At 41.1% G+C, this 11,414-nt stretch overlaps 1 protein-coding gene across 5 annotated transcripts in view; it reads right to left on the bottom strand.

The window, feature by feature from the left end:
* LOC116066775 overlaps positions 1–11,414 on the bottom strand; it is a 197,521-nt gene that overhangs the window by 56,109 nt on the left and 129,998 nt on the right. For 3 of the 5 annotated variants that reach the window (XR_004895112.1, XM_035991871.1, XM_031322939.2), the window contains exon 2: positions 11,092–11,186. The exons of the other annotated variants lie outside the window; for them this stretch is intronic. The gene's annotated coding sequence lies outside the window, so the exon portion shown is untranslated. The remainder of the gene's footprint in view (positions 1–11,091; positions 11,187–11,414) is intronic. 5 annotated transcript variants of the gene reach the window in all.

An 11,414-nucleotide genomic window follows, 5' to 3' on the forward strand; every position in this document is an offset into this window, starting at 1 on the left:
CTAAACCTGCAAAAGTATGCTTGAGGTGAAAACTGGATTTATACAGTAGAGAGTGAGTGTCTCTTTGAAAGAACCCTTAATGTCCAGTCTACCATTCTCCTTAAAGTCAGGGACCTTAAATGTGGTCTAACTAAAAAATCCACAGAGGTCAGGCTGAAATCAGCTTTGAGCTTGATAGATGGATTGTGAAATCCTCTCTCGAGTGCGGCCAGATCCCCCAAATATCATCTAAAAATCTGTAGTAGTGGAGAGGATTTTTTGGGCAGGCGGCCAGGACTGTATATTCCCATCCAGCCATATAAATATTAACATAATAACATGCAACTTTTTTGCCTATAGCTGTCCCTTTAATTTGTAGAAAAAATGGATTGTTGAACTCAAAGTCATTCCTGGTCAGATTAATTTCTAATAATTGTAACATTTCCTTGTCTGGTCTTTTAATATCTGCGTATTTAAAGTAATATATTTTGAATGGTATTCCAACCTTCTCTGATGTCTATATTCATGTACAGAGACTCCACATCCATCGTGAACAGGAATGAGTTGACAGCAATGACAATCTTCTTAACTTTGTCCACAAAATCATACGTGTCTTTGATATAACTGTGTGTTTCTTTGAGAGAGGATTCAGATAAAAATTAATAAGCTCAGCCATAAAGTAAGTCTCCCTGCTGCAGTCAGAAACTATGGGTCTACCAGCTGGTATTTCTCCTGGCTTACTCCAAGCCGTGCTGGCTCTGTGAATTTAAGGTAGCATATAGAATAGCCTCGGTCTGGGTTCAGTGTTACCCTGTAAATATGTTTTTTATTATTAATAAGTTGTTTTATCATATAATGATTGTATAATCTTATCGACCAGTGGTATAGTATCCTATTTTTGAGTTTAGAGTAACAAGATGTGTCATTCAATTGTCTGTAACCTTCCCACAAATATTGTTCTCTGTCCAACATGATAACTGCAGTTCCTTTGTCTGCTGGCTTGATAACAATTAGTTTATTATTACATAATGAAATAAGTGATTCAGATCCATAGTGACTCTAATTTGGTTTCATCCAGCCAATTCTAAACTTATTATAGAAATGCTGAAGATCAGAGTTAATAGCAGATGTGACCTCAGGAGGTAATGTGCCGTCAGTAGGAACCAGTTTGATTTGGTCGTGAACGGAGGACACACTGAATCAGGTTTATGTTGGAAATAGACCGCTAATTTCAGCCTTCTATGATATTGTTGTATGTCAAATCTGATTTGATTCCTCATATGTTAATTACAGTATTCTAAGTAAAATGATCATTGATTCTATTTTTACCATCATTAATCTATAAAAACATGTCTGGTTTGACGTCATCTTAATATAATAATATAATAAACATCTGACTTACCACCTGACCAACATGGATGTCTGTTAACAGCGCTAGCTAGAACCATCTTATGTCAGCCAGGCCTGAGGATCTGGAAGTCCAGGACTCCAGGCTGGTTGTTCCAAGTCCTCCCTGTGTTCCAGACACCGCTCAACTACAGGAGGCCTGTCCAGATTAGAACTGGTGTGGACAGTCTGTCCTCCTGATGTCTTCATCTGTGGTCGTCTGTTGTGTCACGGTTTAGACCCTAAAAAAGGGTTAGGGGTTTGGGTTTAGGGTTAGGGTAGAGAGACAACACAGACACACACACACACACACACACACACACACACACACACACACACACACACACACACACACACACACACACACACAGAGGCGGGACATTAAAAACCAAACAAACACAATGATGAACCAAAATGGCTCCTACAGACATCATGACATCACTCAACCTCAATCCCAACACCACCAAACTGCTGACTCACCTTGTTACCTTGATCTGCTACGTGATCAGACAACAGTCAGACCTCCACCAGAGGTCTGTACTACGAATCAAGATCAACATGCCCTGGATTTATTTCAGTTACCCGGCTTCACTAACCCTAACAACCGCGGTCCCGCATAACCTGTGTCACGACGGTGGTTAACAACTAGTTCAGTCAACCCAGGGTTTCCCAATCCAGCGGTGCGCGCGTTCACATAAAAGAGGCGGTGTTTGCACAGCACGACCAATCGCAAACATCTACCAGAGACACATATTTTACATAAGAAGCGCAAACTATAATTCTACATAAATATGAAGAACACAGACATGGTTTTGCAGGCAAAACGCAATACAGTCGCTGCTTCCTAAAACAGGAGGAAAGCTGGCAAAAAATAGCCGACGCTTTAAATGCGTAAATTGCAACGCTTATCAATATCACTTCCTCATCAGTCAGGCACTAGATCTGACCATAATTACACTTGTGCTTTCCATAAACTGCCGTTGCTTTAGCCTATTATTTCAGTTGCAACCCTGGTAGTGGAAGCGATCGTGAGAGCAAATAAAATATAAAAAAACATAATTCAAACAGATGTGCGCATTGGCAACACACGGCTGGAGATGCCGATAGCCGATATGTAATTCTCTCCCATTAAAATCTATATATTTCATAAAAATACCCATCAGGGAATGTTAACGGGGCTGTTGGTCTCTAAATGTTTTAACTTTTATGAGCGCATCCTTCTCTCCCCCTCTCTCCCTCTCTCTCTCCTTCTCCACCCACCGAGCTCCAGCTGATCTTCTAAGAACGGTGACGCCGTTATCAGTCGAGTATTGATTGGTCAGTAGTCGGTGCTTTCACACCGGTTGATCTCTGATCTCCAACATAACCTCCCGACCAGGTTAGGCGTTCAGCATAAGTTACCACGGTGATTGAACCCGATCACAAGTGATCCACCTTCGTAGTACAGAAAATCCTGGGTTGAGCCTGAAGTTAGCTCGTTAACGCCAAATCTCGCTTCGTAGTACAGGCCTCAGGTCTGGAAAGCTCACCTGTCCTTCTTCTTCTCTTCCTCCTGGCAGACTAGACACTGATAGAGCACTGCTGCCTCCTACTGGTGATGAGGACAATCTAATTAACATTCAAGCTCCTATTGGACACATATATATATATATATATATATATATATATATATATATATATATATATATATATATATATATACACAGTATCTCACAAAAGTGAGTACACCCCTCACATGTTAGTAAATATTTCATTATATCTTTTAATGGGACAACACTGAAGAAATGACACTTTGCTCCAATGTAAAGTATGAAGTGTCCAGCTTGTATAACAACAACGTATTATACGTTATTATTTTTCTGACAATTTGGTTGAAAGAAAACCCAAATTTCTGATATAGACTCTTTGAAAATGGGTCAAATTTGACCCGAGGACAACAGGAGGGTTAATGGCTTTTTACAGAGTGATGGCCAAGAGGAAATCTGACTCTGTTTTTGGTTGCTGTCAATGTAACCTACATCCAGAACCAGACACACAGCTAAGATGAACAAAGACAGACCAACATTTAACTACTTTTTACAGTGTGATGGCCAACAGCTCTACATGGTAACAACAGCCAGCAATGGTAATATTGTCCACAATGTCCCCCTATTCTGTTTAGTCCACAGGTTAACTTTACAGTCAGACACACCCCAAACTATTCATGATCACTAAAGTAGTCTAAACACTGTTAATATGATTTATAATCTACATATTTATTTACTTTGAGCCTTACACTGTTTAAATGGAGTGCACACATTTTAAATTGTAGGTTAAATAATCATTGTTGTGTTCTATTAATCATCATGTTTTGTTCTTTGTTACCATGCTGGAGGGCCGGTCCTTCCTGGTGGAGAAAAGGCCAGGCCAAAGGTGAAGGACTGTTAAATCCTGAGGCTGACAATCCAGACGTACCATGTGCTGCCATGTTGGGGGGTTTAGGTGTCCTTTGGTTTGTCCAAACCAGTATATATGTCCCCTTGTGTCTGATTCAGTCAGGTCAGTTTGTTTAGTTCACATCCTGTTTTGTTGTTGTTATTTTGAGTATAGTTATATTTTGTTGACATCTTTTAAAAGGCCCAGATATTAAGTTCTTGGTGTATATTGTTTAACCCTATTAATAATATAAAGATATGAATATTACTATATATATTAAACAACAATAATGGACTTTGTTAAGAGTAAGACAATAGTGCCGAGTGCAAAGGCTGCTGGAATAAATATGGGATGATTAATGTAAGCGGTGTCTTTATGAGGTAGATGATATGACAGTTTATTAACAGCTGCTTAGATTGATATTTGACAGTGATGATATTTCCATGTTATTAAACTATGTAAACTATAAAGGATGTATAATTTCCAGCTCCAGTGGCTGTTTCAGCTCCAGTTAGTTTCTTTCACCACCTGCTGGTCAACAGGAAACATCACTGCTGGTTGATCTTCTCCTTCAAATCTAAACTTTATTGACTTCAGGACACTTTTTAATAACAACCCAGTTTAAAACTATGAAACATAATCAGCATAACAACCAATAAAATACTAAATAGAAACAGAGAAACTTACTGAGACAAAAGGAGTCACCAAATAAAAAATGTTCAGATCCTCTTTCTGATTGGATAATAAACTTAGTTTCACATCGCATCAGTTATCAGACTCCCAAACTGATTATCTTCTGTATTTATAATAATAATAATAGGAGTGTTTTCTGATTGGCTGATCATGTCTTGAGGTCCAACTGAAACATGAAAGGAAACATGACCAAAAGGTGGTGAGTTTCTGTCTCTACGTCCTCCAATTATTGATATCACCAATGTTTGATATCAAATACTAAACATCACAACTTTGATTGGGTTTGACCTCAACTTTATTAGACTGATTCACATTCAATGTTTCAACACATCAACATATTCAGAACTTTAATTTTAGTGTAACCTCTATTTATGTATGTATGTGAATATATATATGATGTTTCTAGTGAGTCAAGGACTAAGTCTATAAAATAAAATGGTATAACAAAGACAAATAGTCATTTATTGAAGAAAGTTGAGCAGAAAGTTCAACAGACTCCAAAAGCTGCTGATGATCCAGTGAAGACACTCTGAGCAAACTCATTTCAAGCAGATATTTTATTAATATTTGACAGAAAACTGCCTCAGTCAGGGTGTGATTTCATGAGGAACAACAGAATATAATGAGGAAGTTATAAGTCCTCTGGGAGAATTTTTTTTTTTACATTGTTGTTATTTAGCTTCATTTCCACACAAAGAGAAAGATATAGACAGGCATTAATATGGATTAACATGCACAGCCCAGCGATCAGTTAGGTAGTTTCCAGGAGGATGACTGGTACCTCTCCAGCTACCAGTCACCACTCACACTACCCTCTGGTCCCAATATATACTGTAAATACATTGAATCACTCAAAATAAAAAATAAAAGTACAACATGAAATGATCAACATGTTTCTACATGGTCAGGGTCTTCTGGAACATTATAACTAGTCATTAGGCATGAAGACACATGAAGACACCAGGGTATATAATATATAATCACATATATTGATTATAATATACATCAAATGAAAGTCCATTAGATTTCATGGCTGAAGTGTGAAAGTTGAGCAGAATATTTGTGTCTGAGTTCAGTTCTGTAACATCCTCTGAACAAACTGATTAACAAGATGAGGAAACATCATGTTTAACAGCTTGATATGGATATTTATTAATGTCAGTGATGTGTTACTGTCCCACCACCAGTTTACTTCTGTCATCATCACACTAACATCAGAATAAATCACAGCATTTTATCAACTGAACAGCACGTTAGAAAAGCATTAAAACATTAAACTTACACAAAGAAAACATAAGAATGATGAATGTATTTGTGATCTGACTTTAGTTAGTGATATAGAGGGAGGAAGCTGCTGTACTCAACATTTAACAGCGGGGAGCTGTTCTCTAATCTGTTCAGTGAAGTAACTGAAACTACAAGAACCAGAAACAGTCATTACACCATAGAGGCACTGTCTCCAGGAATTACACATTTAACATATATCATGCCAAATTGAATCAAATGCTTTTTTAAAATCTACAAAACATGAAAAGATGTTTCCTTTGTTCTGGTTTAATAGTTTGTCAATGAGGGTGTGGAGAGTAAAGATGGGGTCTGAAGTTCCATATTTTGGGAGAAATCCTATTTGACTTTTGCTCAGGATATTGTGATCACTAATGAATTGTAAGATTCTTCCATTAATAATACTGCAGAATAGTTTTGCCAGGTTACTGGTCACACAGATTCCTCTGTAGTTATTTGGGTCAAACTTGTCTCCATTTTTGTGGATTGGGGTTATCAGTCCTTGGTTCCAACTAGCTGGGAAATACCTGAATTTAGGATAATATTGAAAACTTTTAGGATGACCAATTTAATTTTATTATCTGTGTATTTGATCATTTCATTTAAAATGGAGTCAGCATCACAGTCCTTCGGAGTTTAACCTTTTTCATTTAGTCTGTTAGGTCTTGTTCTGTAATCAGCGTGTCAATGGGGTTCTGGTAGTCTTTAATTGCTGATTCAAGGAGTTTTAATTTCCTCTGTATGTCCTGTTGGCCTGGGTTATTTGTTATTTTGCCGTAAAGGTTAGTAAAATGAGGGGTCCAAATATCCCCATTTTGGATTGCTAATTCCTCCTTAGTTGTTGTGTTTAGTTTATGCCAATTTTCCCAGAATTGATTGGACTTTATTGATTCTTAGATTAGGTTATTATTTGGTTATGCTGTTCCCTTTTTGTTCTTAATAAATGTTTGTATTCTTTTAGTGTTTCTCCATAAAGAAGGCGTACAGTTTGGTTATTTGGATCCCTGTGTTTCTGATTGGATACATTTCTTAGTTCTTTCCTTAGATTTTTACAATCATTATCAAACCATTTTTCACCACTAATATTTTTTGTTTTTCTTTTCCTCTTTAAATTTGCTGCCTTGTCAAAAATGGCATTTATGTTATTAATAGCTAAATTCACACCTTCTTCTTCTCTTTAAGGAAAGGATATACAAAGAAAATCATCAAGAGTGATTGGATTTGTGGACTGTCCATTGTCTTTCTGCAGAGATCAGGGCTGCTCGCAGTCTGTTTGTAGGACTGGGTGGAGGTTTGTAGATTATTAGAATCTAGTTCTTTGTGTTTGAGATTTCCTCTACTCAGATAGATTGTTATTTTACTATGGTCAGACCGAGGAGTAAGGGGATTGACTGTGAATGCCTTGATATTAGAAATGTCAACCTCAGAGATAAAATAATCAACAGTACTGCTGCCAAGTGAAGAACTGTGTGTGTATCGACCGAAAGAGTCTCCTCTTACTCTGCCATTAACAATATATAGACCTAACGTACCACAGAGCTGTAGGACCTGTGTCCCGTTCCTGTTAGTACGCTTGTCGTCGTTGTTTCTGGGGGATATGTGGGGTTCATTAGGCTGTTGTTCCCCAGTATGAGCAGGTTTCCATGGCTGTCTATAGTGTCTACTTTCTCTGCTGTTCTGGCATTCAGATCACCACAGATTAAAATATTACCTTGGCTCTGAAATTAGTTTATCTCTCCTTCGAGTATGGAGAAACTCTCCTCATTGAAATAGGGTGACTCATAGGGGGGGTGTATGTGGGGCAGAGGAATATATCTTTGTCAGCTGAGATTATTTGTTTTTTAATTTTTATCCAGATATAAAATTCACCTCTCTTGATTAATTCTATTGAATCGTTATATTCAGATTTATACCAAATGATCATTCCTCCTGATTCTCTCCCCTGAGTGACTCCTTTTAATTTGGTGGACGGGACAATAATTTCTCTGTAACCTATTGGACAACCACTGGAAGTACCTTTACACCATGTTTCCTGGAGGACAACAATGTCAGTAGTATTGATCTCCTTCAGGAACTCTGCATTTTTACTTTTTAATCCAAAAGTTGAGGACCGGAGGCCCTGAAGAGATAGAAAAATACATCATACTATTAAAATACTTAATGTTTCTAAATGAGACAAACTCCTGTTAACGACATATGTAAATGTTTTCTTTTCTTAGATAAAAAATAATAATAAAAAGCAAACTAAAGTGTTTGGTGTGTGTGTGTGTGTGTGTGTGTGTGTGTGTGTGTGTGTGTGTGTGTGTGTGTGTGTGTGTGTGTGTGTGTGTGTGTGTATGTGTGTGTGTGTGTGTGTGTGTGTGTGTGTGTGTATGTGTGTACTTATTATGTTAAGGTTCCATCAGGTGTGAACAGATTAAGCTCCTCATGTGCTGGGTGTCCTTCAGTTGGCTGCTGGGTGGTGGGTTGGCTGTTCCTCTCTCTGTCTGGGCGTAGCTTTGTCTGTCAGTCAGTCTGTCTGTAGGGGCTATTGTCAGGTCAGGGGGGAGAAGAGGGAGCAGCCTGCCGGTGACGTGGCGGGGATGGGAGCGGCCTGCCGGTGACGTGGCGGGGATGGGAGCGGCCTGCCGGTGACGTGGCGGGGATGGTGATATAGCAGCTGGGGCTGTCGGGGTTGAGGGGTCCTCGGTGCTGATGTAGTAGGATTTCTTGGTAGCCTTGGCGAGGTAAAGGGTGGAGGGGCTGGGTTGCGGTTCAGAGTGGCGTCCTTCAGCGTCTTTGCGAAGATGGGGACGGCTTGCTTGTAGAGGTGGACGTGATCATATAGGCAGTCTAGGTCGAGGCTGGGGTGGTGGGCCAGGTGCACGTTGGGTCTCAGGGCACCGTCCTGGGAGAGGCCGGCATTGATCCGTTGGATGGTAGCAGGGTGGAAGTCTTTCCGTTGTAGAAGGGTGGACACAACAATGTGGGAGTTGGAGAAGTTTCTGCTGGCTTCCTCGATCACTCTCCTTAGTGATAAGGTCACTCGCTCTTGTTGGGTCTGCAGGTCATTAGTGCCAGTATGAATGATGATGAGGCTGGGAGAGCCAAGTCTGTCCTCACTTAGCAGCTCCAGGGCTCCTGTAGTTGTAGGGCACCACATCTTCTGTACACGGTGGTTTGGGAACAGTTTTTTTTCATCAATGAATTTTCCATTGGAATCTATTAGGAGCTCAATCTATGGTCTGGAGGGAGTGGAGTCGGGCTGTGTCTGTGGTGCAGGAGATAAGGCAGGTTGGGCAGGGTGAAGTGAGGCAGGTGTAGACTGGGTTGGGTGGGGTGAGGAGGATGCAGTTTGGATTGGTGGGGGAGTGGTAAGTTGTGGAGGACATACTGTGGCTTTCTCAGGTGGCTGGGTGCAGTGGGTGAGGTGGAGGCCTAGCTGCTCCTGAAGGTTGTCAACTTCTCTCTCTCTCCTCTGCAGTCTCTCTGTCAGCATGTTCAGCTCTGCCTTCTCTGTCTCCCTCCCTCTCTCTCTCTCTCTCTCCCTCTCTCTCTCTCTCTCTCTCTCTCTCTCTCTCTCTCTCTCTCTCTCTCTCTGAAGTTCTCTTACTTCTTCTGTCAGGCCAGCCAGTTCATTCTTCAGATGGTGTCTTTCTCTCTCTCTTTCTCTCGCTCTGTCTTTCTATCTTTATTTCTCTTACTTCTTCTGTCAGGCCAGCCAGTTCATTCTTCAGATGGTGTCTTTCTCTCTCTCTTTCTCTCGCTCTGTCTTTCTATCTTTATTTCTCTTACTTCTTCTGTCAGGCCGGCCAGTTCATTCTTCAGATGTTGTATTTCTTGTTGAGCACTTTTTAGCTCTATTTCCAGTTGTGTAAACTGTTCTGTAAGGAGGGTCATTGTGTTTTGCGTCTGAGCTTGATCTGAACTGGTAGGGTCATTTTCTCTTTCTGGAGCTTCAGATGTGGTGCTGCTTGATGGAGCTTGATGTGCTTTTTCTTTTAAAGTCTGAAAGTCTTCCTCAAACCGTCTTAGGTCACCTTGTACCATAACTGTCCCATTTGTGTAGATGTTGACTGTGATGGCGACAGTGTCAGGACCTTCGTTATCTTTAATTCTGAATTTCCACCCATTGCAGAGCTCTTCTCTTTCGACTGACTGGTAGTGTGAGCAGATGGCTGAGTGCCACGCACTTCGCAGTTCGGTGAAAAAGATGAGATTACTCACATCACCATTTTGGTAACAGTCTGCAAATAGATGCTCTGGTCTGTCCTTCAGTACTTTTTGTTTGAATTCTTTTTTGCTTTTCTCACTTCTGGCCTCTGGCGGGTAGCGAAATTTCTCAGCACTGATTGGCAGTTGGGTCATTCTGAGCTTAGCAACGGTTGCTATGTTCTGCTGCTGTTGGCTGATCTTCTAAGAACGGTGAAGCCGTTATCAGTGGAGTATTGGTTGGTCAGTAGGCGGTGCTTTTACACCAGTTGATCTCTGATCTCCAACTTAACCAGCTCCCGACCAGGTTAGGTGTTCAGCATAAGTTACCACGGCGATTAAACCCGGTAACAGGTGATCCTCCTTCGTGGTACAGAAAACCCTGGGTTGAACCTGAAGTTACCCCGGTAACGCCAAATTTGTAGTACAGGCCTCTGTACCATGTGATCCTGGTTCATACAGAGAGAGGAAAGCTAGCGTTAACTTAATAATCCTGCAAAGACAAATTCATGTGATCTTACATGACTCCTTAAAGGAAAGAGAAGACACTTTCAAATATCAACATAAGACAACAGGAACTTCTGACAAGCAAAAAGCAAATTATAACCTGAAGAAAGCTACAATAAAGTCTCCAGAGAACATTATTCACAGCTGTGATAACAGAAAGTAAAGAGAGAGTTAATAAATATGTGTGTGTGTGTGTGTGTGTGTGTGTGTATGTCTCTGTGTGTCTGTGTGTGAGTGTGTGTGTGTGTGTGTGTGTGTGTGTGTGTGTGTGTGTGTGTGTGTGTGTGTGTGTGTGTGTGTGTGTGTGTGTGTCTGTTTGTGTGTGTGTGTGTGTGTGTGTGTGTGCATGTCTCTCTCTGTGTGTATGTGTGTGTGTGTGTGTGTGTGTGTGTGTGTGTGTGTGTGTGTGTCTGTCTGTGTGTATGTGTGTGTGTGTGTGTGTGTGTGTGTGTGTGTGTGTGTGTGTGTGTGCATGTCTCTCTCTGTGTGTATGTGTGTGTGTCTGTGTCTGTGTCTGTGTGTGTGTGTGTGTGTGTGTGTGTGTGTGTGTGTGTGTGTGTGTGTGTGTGTGTGTGTGTGTGTGTGTGTGTGTGTGTGTGTGTCTGTGTGTGTGTATTAAGGTTTAGAGGTTCTTACCTGTTAGTTGATGCAGGTACAGCAGCTCTGAGCTCTGAGTCCTCGTGTCCACTCGTCCTCTCTCAGTCTGTCTGATCAGCCTCTGAGTCGTTTCTCTGAAATCACATGATGAGAGAAACCAATCAAACTGCATCCTGGCCTCCAGGGGCCACCAGGGGACTCCTGGCCTCTAGGGGCCTCTAGGTGCCTCCTGGGTCCTCCAGGGGCCTCCAGGGGCCTCCTGGGTTGTCCAGGGGCCTCCAGGGTCCTCTAGGGTCCTCCAGGCCTCTAGGGGCCTCTAGGGGCCTCCTGGCCTCTCTGGACTCGTCCTCCAACATTCAATA

Source organism: Sander lucioperca, chromosome 14 (assembly GCF_008315115.2).
Source record: "Sander lucioperca isolate FBNREF2018 chromosome 14, SLUC_FBN_1.2, whole genome shotgun sequence".
Lineage (NCBI taxonomy): Eukaryota > Metazoa > Chordata > Actinopteri > Perciformes > Percidae > Sander > Sander lucioperca.